The sequence below is a fragment of the Panthera uncia genome, chromosome X (genome assembly GCF_023721935.1).
Source record: "Panthera uncia isolate 11264 chromosome X, Puncia_PCG_1.0, whole genome shotgun sequence".
Classification (NCBI taxonomy): domain Eukaryota; kingdom Metazoa; phylum Chordata; class Mammalia; order Carnivora; family Felidae; genus Panthera; species Panthera uncia.
The window spans coordinates 91,147,099-91,157,368 of NC_064817.1; positions in this window are offsets into that span (position 1 = coordinate 91,147,099).

Consider the following 10,270-nt stretch of genomic DNA (forward strand, 5'->3'; position numbering starts at 1 on the left):
GCTTTCTCTCCCTCTCTCTCTGCCCCTCTCCCCCCACCCTCTCAAAAATAAATAAAATACTTTTTAAAAAAAAAAAAAAAGAAGAGGAGGAGTGTTCCAACGGCAAGGTAGGGTGGAGAAGACTCCGAGATAACTGCTTGCCAGAAATTGCAGGTTTGGCAAAAGGAAGACCTCGCCATGTTGTCTTTTCTTTCAACCTCTGCGTATCTAGTGGACCGTCTCATCTGTCCCTTATGATGCTTTGAGCAGTAGGAGAAGATAACAGAAGAGACATGGCAGGGCAAAGAGAGGAGATGTCAGTGGAACGGCCTGAACTCCCAGTTTGGCATGGAAAGTGTGTATGTGTTTCCCATTGGTCTAATGGATGCCACCAAAGGCAGCCAGGCTGGAGTCATCTTGCCAGGATGCTACCCAAGAGGGCTGCTGGCGGATGAAGGTTTTCCCAGCAGTCAGAGGCTCCGAAGTATGCTACAGACGCTGGCTTGGAAGAGATCGCAAGAGGAGAGTGCAAGGAGGGGCCACACATCCATACAGTTCCAGAAGGGCTCACACACGCCTGCGATTTGGATACCTGCCTCGTAGAGGGCATTGATGGCCAGCCGTTCATAGTGAAGGAAGCGTGGCAGCTAAATACAGAGTATACCAGGAGCTCTTCCCATCTCCAACCCTGCAGGGGAGAAAGGGACTCTGAAAAGAGAGGGGAGGAATAAGAGCCAGTTGTATTTCCTTACTGCTCTAAGTCCCTGAAGCTGAAGTCTGGCTGTTCCTGAGGGGAGAAAGAAGATGAAGAAGAAATTGGCAGTGAATTGCAGTTAGAAAAAAAAAAGTTAACATTTATTTATTTTGGAGAGACAGAGCCATGCGCAGGGAAGGAGCAGAGAGAGAGAGACCCAGAATCCAAAGCAGGCTCCAGCCTCTGAGCTGTCAGCACAGAGCCCGACGCGGGGCTCGAACTCACAAACTGTGGGATCATGACCTGAGCCGAAGTCGGTCGCTTAACCAACTGAGCCACCCAGATGCCCTATGAGTTGGAGCATTAAAATGGGTTGGACTAGGTGGAATTTTTAATACCAAAGTATTAAAGTGACCAAAGAGCTGTGATATATGCCTGAGGAGTCGGGGATTTTTTCCTCGTGTGTCCTTTGCTTTTTTTTGTTTTGTTTTGTTTTGTTTTGTTTTGAGCCATAATTGACACACAGCATGTTAGTTTCAGGTGTACAATATAACGCTTCGATATTTGTATATATTCCCAAATGATGACCGTTGTAAGTCTAGTTAATGTCGGTCACCACACATAGTTAAAATTTTCTGTGCCAGGAACTTTTAAGATTTATTCTCGGCGCAACTTTCAAACATGCAATTCTGTATTATTAACCATAGTCACCATGCTATATATTATATTCCATGAATTATTAATTTTATACCTGAACATTTGTATCTTTGGACTCCCTTCACCCTTTTTGTCTACCCCCTCCACCTCCCAACTTGTAGCGGCCTCCAATCTGTTCTCTGAATCTAGGAGCTTGCTTCGTAGGTTCCACATACAAGTGACGTCATGATGTCATACAGCATTTCTTTTTCTCTGTCTGACTTATTTCACTTAGCATAATGTCTTTGAGGCCTATCCGTGTCCATTTGCGGCAAATGGCACAATTGTATTTTTTTGAAATGTTTCTTTGGTTTTCTTTATTTTTTCGAGAGAGAGGTACAGAGCGATGAGGGGAGCGGCAGAGAGAGAGGAAGACAGAGAATCCCAAGCAGGCTCTGTGCTGTCAGCGCAGAGCCCGATGTGGGGCTTGAATTCCTGAACCTGAGATCATGACCTGGGCTGAAGCCAAGAGGCAGGTGCCTCACTGACTGGGCCACCCATTGACCCCACAATCTCATTCTTTTTATGGCTGAATAACATTCCATTGCATATATATATATATATATATATATATATACACCAGACTTTCATTATCCATTTGTCCACAAGATTGTTGCCAAATCTTGGTGACTATAAATAATGCCACAGTGAACATGAGGGTACAGATATCTTTTTGAGTTAGTTTTTGATTTCTGTGGATAGAGATCCAAAAGTGAAATTGATAGTTTTGTTTTTATCTTTATTTTTTGAATAAACTCCACACTGCTTTCCAAAGTGGCATCACTTTACATTTCCACCAAATAGGTTCTCTTGTCTCCACATCTTTGCCAACACTTATTTCTTGCCTTTTTGACAATAGCCATTCGAATAGGTGTGAGGTGACATCTCACTTCGGTTGTGATTTGCGTTTCCCTGATGATTAATGATGTTGAGCATCTAATCAGGTGTTAGTCATCTGTATGTCTTCTGTGGAAAAATGCCTATTTAGGTTTTCTGTCCATTTGTAAATTGGATTGTTTGATTGTTGGTTGGTTGGTTATTGAGTTGTAGGAGCTCTTTATATATGTTGGATATTAACCCCTTAACAGATGATTTGCAGGTATCTTCTCCCTGTCAGTATGGTGTGTTTTTGCTTTGTTGATGGGTTCCTTTGCCGTGCAGAGGCATTTTAGTCTGATGTAGTCCCACTTGTTTATTTTGCTTTTCTTTGCTTTGCTTTTTCAAAAAATTTTTTCTAAACATTTATTTATTTTTGAGAGACAGAGAGAGAGCGAGCGAGTGGGAGAGGGGCAGAGAGAGAAGAAGACACAGAATCCGGAGCAGGCTTCAGGTTCTGAGCAAGCTGTCAGCAGACAGCCCGACGAGGAGGCTCAAACCCAAGAACCGTGAGATCATGACCTGAGCTGAAGTTGGACGCTCAACCGACTGAGCCACCCAGGTGCCCCTCTTTTGTTTGCTTTTGATGTGAGGTCTAAACTGTCATCACCAAGACCGATGTCAAGCAACTTACCACTTATGTTTTTTCCTTGGAGTTTTCTGGTTTGGGGTCTTATATTCAAGTCTTCAATCTATTTTGAGTTAATTTTCGTGTAGGATATAAGTTAGTGGTCCAGTTTCATTCTTTTGCATGTGGTTGCCCAGTTTTCCCAGCACCGCTTGCTGGAGGGACTGTTTTCTTCCCCCCATCGCATATTCTTGCCTCCTTTGTCATAAATCAGTTGACCACTTATGCACGGGTTTATTTCTGGACTTTCTATTCTGTTGCATCGATCTATGTGTTTATTTTTATATCAATACCATACTATTTTGATTACTATAGCTTTCTTATATAGTTGAAATCAGGGGTTCTGGTGCCTCTAGCTTTGTTTTTCATTCTCAAGATGACTTTGGCTCTTCAGGGTCTTGTGCGGTTCCCCACAAATTCTAGGATGTTTTGTTCTCTTTCTGTGAAAAAATGCCATTGGAATTTTGACAAGGATTGCACTGAATCTGTAGATGATTTCGGGTAGCATGGAGATTTTGGCAATATTCATTCTTCTCATCCATAACCGGGAAATATCTTTCCGTTTGTTTGTATCTTCTTCAATTTTTTTTTTTTTTTAATCAACGTCTTACAGTTTTCAGTGTACAGAACTTGTCCGTCCTTGATTGCATTTATCCCTAGGTATTTTATTCTCTTGGAGGCAATTGTACCTGGGAACTTTTTCTTGGCTTCTCTTTCTGGTAGGATGTCATTAGCATACAGGAAAGCAACAGAGTTTTGGATATTGATTCGTTTATCCTGCAACTGCACTGAAGTGTTTTATTAGTTCTAACAATTCTGAGGGGGAGTCGTTAGGGTTTTTTATATATGATACCATGTCACCTGTAAATGGGGACGGTTTTACTCCTGAGGTGTTTCTAAGGTTCAGGAAATGGAGATTCAACACACCGTGGTTCAAGGGAGTAATCGGGGGGGGGAAGAAAAAGCTACGTGTGTACCCAACACAGTTCAATAAACTGGATAGCAATATGATTATGTGTTCTATGTCTTAAAGGATATGTTAGTCAGAACGGGTAATAGGATTTAGTATCTCTATCAGGAGATGTTGCCATTGTTTCTAGCCCTACGGATTTTTTTTTTTTTTTTTTTTGCAGCACGATGTTCTGAAACTACAACGCGAGAGTTTTTCGGTTAACCGTATAGAAAAATAAGACAAAAAAGAAAAAGAAAAAGAAGGCTAATACGCATAGTACCTACTTCACCCGATACACCTCACTGGCATGAGCAGCTCAAATTGGGAAAATGATTTAAGGGAAAAGCATGACGTAAGAGGTTGTGTTTTCATTTTTCCTGCACTTTTCAATGCTATTTCCCGGTAAGTCTTAATCATATAGCTCTCTTCATTTCTAGACACAAAAGATCTAAACAAGTGAGTCAGTCCGTAACCCACACGGAGGCACTAGCTGGTGTTGGGTAATTACGAAACAGGTGTATCACTGCTCCTAAGCCCCAAAACAACCGCATCCCAAAACACGGGGTCGTGGGCGACCTGAAATCCTGACCACCAGGGGCCGGTTGCTGCGCCCTGATGTTAATAACTGTAAGAAAACTGACGATAGAGCCGGCCTCCATTTTATCTATAAGCCCTTCCTCCCTTGGTATCGGCAGGGGCCTGGTTGCATACTCTGGTCTCTGAATGTAGGTAAGCCCGGGGAACTGATCCAATTGGCTTATGCACTGAGTCACCCCTCCTCTCAGTGATGAATACTGATTAACCTTTTTTTGTGTTTTAAAGAGAGACTGCCTGAGAAGGGAGGGGTCCAGGGAGGGAGACTGCCAAGAGTGAGAATACGATTTATATGAAGGACTGGGTTAGGCGTGAGAAAGGGTGAAGGATGCAGTCACAGAAATAAACAGCAAAAGGGTGGAACGCTGGGAAGAGAGAAAGAAGTTGGTGAACAATCAAGAAAGGCTGCGGTGGGAAGGAGAAGCCTCAAAGAAGGATCGGTGGGGGACAGCTCGGATTTGGTTAACAGAACTGGCGTTTCCCGGCTCCGTGACCCTGGACAAGTGATTTCACCCCTCTGTGCCCGTTTATGAATCTATAATAAAAGTGGGGATAAGAATAGCACCTATTGGGTAGAGTTGTTACAAAGATTGAAAAGCGCGTTCGCAAAGTGCGTGGCGTATGGCAGCTGCTCAAACACGGGGTAGCTGATATTATTACCGTTGTAGGTGGTTATTGTTGTTATTCTTAGAGGCGGCGACGTTGTTAGTGGCGGTATTATCGGACGGTAATACAACATAAACAGATCAGTTGCCATGCTATTCATCAGTAAAAGAGAGTGCACAGGGGCGCCTGCGTGGCTCAGTCAGTTCAGCGGCTGACTCTGGGTTTGGGGCTCCGGTCACGATCTCACAGTCCGTGAGCTCGAGCCCCGCATCGGGCTCTGCGCTAAAAACTCCGAGCCTGCTTGGGATTGCTCTCTCCCTCTCTCTCTCTCTCTCTCTCTGCCCCTCAGCGGCTGGCTCTCTGTCTCGCTCGAAAAATAAATACATACACATTTACAAAAATAAAAGAGAGTGCAGAGACGAAGAGGACCTCAGCTGGCTCTCCAGATGTCAGTTTTAGCAAAAGAAGCTAGAACGTCACTGTGTTGGCGAGGGAGGGAGAGAATGGCATTATGTTGTTCACATATGAGACATTCTATCGCATGTCGCTTTTTAAAATGATTTTTTAATGTTTGTTTATTTATTTTTAATTTTTGTTTTTAACGTTTATTTTTAAGAGACAGAGACGGAGGGCGAGGGGGGGAGGAGCAGAGAGGGAGACACAGAATCCGAAGCAGGCTCCAGCTTCTGAGCTGTTAGCACAGAGCCCGAGTGTGGGCTCGAACTCGGGAACGACGAGATGGTGACCTGAGCCCAGGTCGGACGCTTAACAGGCTGAGCCACCCAGGCGCCCCGTGAAGTGATTTTTTTTTTTTTAAGGCTTGCTTTTATTTAAGAAGTTAACAAGAGCAATTGTTCTGTGGCTTAAATGAAGGGAACGATTTCCTTACGTGGGAAAGCAAAAGATCGGGCACCTGGATCTTTTTATAAAGGGCCTTCATGTGTAAGAGTTATAGCACAGTTTATTATTGTAATAATACAGTTTATCCTTGTAAATGCAAACTGAGAGCAAGCCTAAATATTTCTCTCCTTTAACGCTTCATTACAATAGTATCAGAGAAGTGGCTCAAATTAAAATGTTTGTTCACGGTTGCTAACAATTTAAAGAGTACTTCTGGTGGCTACAGTCAATGTTTCAGGGCGATAGAAAGAATGAATACATCGTATAAAATAAGAATGTTAAAACAATTCACATTAGCTCTATTGCCTAGTTTGATTCACGTATCTCTTACATTAAGGATTGGTTTGGGTAAAGATACATCTTTTTTTTTTTTTTTAATGTTGATTTATTTTTGAGACCGAGAGAGACAGAGCATGAACGGGGGAGTGTCAGAGAGAGAGGGAGACACAGAATCCGAAACAGGCTCGGGGCTCTGAGCTGTCAGCAGAGAGCCCCACGTGGGGCTCGAACTCACGGACCGTGAGATCATGACCTGAGCCAAAGTCGGACGCTCAACCGACTGAGCCACCCATGCGCCCCTAAAGATACATCTTTTTAAAAAGCGGCATTGGTTCCCTAGGCTCCAAATCCTGTGTGTTTGTGACAGCGAGAGCATTGAATGTCTTTCTTTGTCTCGAAGTTCTAGCTACTGAAATCCAGCCCTCAGCCCTGCACACTCAGAACTGATTAGCCTCACTGTGAGTCAGTTGAATGCAAGTGTCCCGATGGTGACTCGTGCAAATTGACAATGTGAGACTCACTTGGGAAGGCGTCACCAATGTCTAAGTCAGACTTCTCTTTCAAGGAGGCCATACGGGAAAAGCTCATTCAATCTTACTGAAAATGGCGTTAAAGAGTTTCCTTCTCTGTGAACCGCTCTACCAGGGTCAAATGATGCCTGATTGTACAACATCAGCATTCATGCTAATGCAGTACGTCGTCCAACGTGGCAGGAGCCCCACGGATAAAGCATCGTCTAACATCTAGTGGTCGTGCTCCTGTGGTAAGGTCGTTTGGGAGCACAGACATCAGAGTCGGAGAGTCTGTGTTCAAATATCAGACCTGTCACTTAGTAGCTGTGTAACTTTGACAAGGACCTTCTTGTTTTCAATCTTCATTTATTTTTGAGAGAGAGAGAGCAGGGGAGGAGCAGAGAGAGAGAGAGAGAGAGAGAGAGGAAGACACAGAATCCGAAGCAGGCCCCAGGCTCTGAGCTGTCAGCACAACTTCGGCTCAGGGCACGATCTCGCAGTCCGTGAGTTCGAGCCCCGCGTCGGGCTCTGTGCTGACGGCTCGGAGCCTGGAGCCTGTTTCGGATTCTGGGTCTCCCTCTCTCTCTCTGCCCCTCCCCCGCTTGTGCTCTGTCCCTCTCTCTCAATTATAAATAAACATTAACAAAAGAAAGCACTCATAGGAAATTGCACATAAGAGCTGTTGTTTCCTTTCAAGGTCCTCTGGCACGGTACCCTCTAATATTCTATAGGAACAGAATGCGTATTTTCTCTGTCCCTCCACTAGTTTTTCCAGCTCGAGAACCATTATCCCCTTGGCTGGCAGCAAGGACGTCTGTGCAATTGTCTTTCCTAAGTAAGTCTTGCTTCCTAGAGTTGAAAAGACCCTTTTCAAAGAAGTAAGTTATTAATTATTTTTTAATTTGTTTCGACGACAGATAGAGTCTGATTTTTTAATGACGTGGTTAATGTCTGAAACTGTAGACTTTAAAGGGATAACTCATATGCACACATTTACTATGATAGGATTTTTTAAAATACAGCTTTATTTCTTTTTCCCGTCAATAGACTAGTAGGGTTCCTTTTCTTCGACTTTCAGCTGGTGAAGTTCAATGTGTGGTTGCTCAATAAGGCATTGGGTTTGTGAGATCATTCGAAGGCCTTGTGAACCGTGCGAATTTTTCACATCCAGAGAGCTAGAAGAAGGCTTTAGGTAATGAGTCTCCTTTGTTCTTCGTGACTAAAAACAATATTGAAGGGACTTCCATGAATAATGACATAAATTGAATCTTAGTCATAAGGGAAAAGAGTGTGGACAAATCAGTTATAAGATGATCTTTAGTTGCTGGTGACTTACTAAATAAATCTTTACATTGCTCTCGGGGCGCCTGGGCAGTTCAGTCAGTTGAGCGCCTGACTTCAGCTCAGGTCATGATCTCAGGGTTCGTGGGTTCAAGCCCCGCGTCGGGCTCTGTGATGACAGCTCGGAGCCTGGAGCCTGCTTCGGATTCAGTGTTTCCCCCTCTCTCTGGCCCTCCCCTGCTTGTGCTCTGTCTGTCTCTGTCTCCCAAAAATAAATGAAAGTTAAAAAAAATTTAAAAGAAATGGCTGTCAATGCTGTTTTTCTTTTTTTAAAGCTAAGCGGATTCGTGGCCGCAGTGTGGGTATCCTTGGAAGAGATGACCCACAGTTAGAAGTCCAGCATCGCACACCTCGGTGCATGGAGATAGTTAAGTATAATTTTGAGGTGTTTTGCACAACTAAAGTAGAGTGTACTATGTGTCATTTGCAAGTTAACAATCACTTTACTATTGCCTACTAGATCATGGCTTTGGCCTAGATCTCAAGGCACATAAATGGCCACACTTTCTCTCTCCAACCCTCTTTCTTATTATCCTATCAATGAACAGAGTCTTTCCATGTTCTCCCGTGAATGCTCGAATAAAAAAAAATCATAAACACAATTTATCAGTTCATAAAGCAGAACCCAAAGAAAAGGAAATGCAGTCCTGATATTTCACGCTCTCTTGGGGATGGGTTGTGGACCAGTTGTCCTTTCCCTTTTTTTTTTTTTTTTTGGCCACGGAGTTATTCCGTGGCCTCCCTGAGTCAAATGTTCTAATAAGCATTTACTGAGTTGCCTGTCTGTGTCAGGTTTTGTGCTAGGTGTTGGGAATACAGGGATGATTAAGACAGGTTCTTTGACCTTCCTCAGAGAAGTGGCAGTCGCAAAGGCTGTAGGCAAATAATTCCACACAGCGTAAATAGAGTATACGGTAGGTAGCGTAGGCCTACCAAGAGGCACCCAAACCCGGTCCGCCGTAACAGAGGTGCAACCATTGTGGAAAGATCTGGAGGAAGTGACATCTAAGCAGAGTCTCAAAGGATGAGTAGTAGTTAGCCAAATGAGGAGGGCGGGAATTTCCAGAAGGAGAAGTAGCATGAGCAAAGGCACAGAGGTGTGAAACAACATGTATGCGCACGCACAGGAAAGGACACACAAGCTTAAGAGTCTGGGGCGGTGGATGGCAAGAGTTGCACGACAATGGAAACATTTCCCCCAAACAAACAAACAAAAACCAAACGATACATTCTCCAAAATACCTTCTGTTTTATTTTTGTAATGTTTGTTTTATTTATTTGTGTGTGTGTGTGTGTGTGTGTGTGTATGTGTGTGAGAGAGACAGAGAGAGAGAGAGAGAGAGAGAGAGAGCATGAGTGGGTTAGGGGCAGAGAGAGAGGGAGACACAGAATCCGAAGCAGGTTCCAGGCTCTGAGCTGTCAGCACAAAGCCCACGCAGGGCTTGAACTCACGAACCTCGAGATCATGACCTGAGCCGAAGTCGGCCGCTTAACCAATTGAGCCCCTAGGCGCCCCTAAAATACTTTATTTTATTTTATTTTATTTTATTTTATTGTAATGTTTATTTATTTTTGAGAGAGAGAGAGCGAGTGGGGGAGGGACAGAGAGAGAGGTCGAGACAGAATCTGAGCCACCCAGTCGCCCCCCCCCTTTTTTTTAAATACCTTCTATTTTAAAGTTTATGCCTTGATGCTCTAAACTGTCATTAGAAGCTCCTCTACTGCATAAGAGGCAGGGAGAATTGGGGGCTACTTCCTCTGCATCCCCCCCTACTCCTGCCTCGATATCCCCATAATGTATCTATCCTTAAGACTCCTATTCTCCTTCTCTTCCCACAGTCGCCATCTGTTTCATTGTCCCTTGCTGGGTGCCTTTAATTTCTACGAGATGTTGATCGTTTGGGAAATGCTATTAGATTTGCCTTTCAGTTCATCCTTTTACAGAGAGGGTTATATGTCCCTTTTCCTCTCCTCTCTTCTATATCTGAGACGGGAGAATAATCCCTTCATTTTAGCCTTTAGGCCACACCTAGTAGCGTGCATATAATAGGTAGTATATAATACTAATAGGTGTGCGCACACGCGTGTGCACACGCGTGCGCGCGCGCGTGCACACACACACACACACACACACACCAGCCTGTGCCACGTTCAAGACAAAGTCAGGTGGAATTCATTGATGGCTTCTCATTACTACCTTCTCGCTTCCCTCG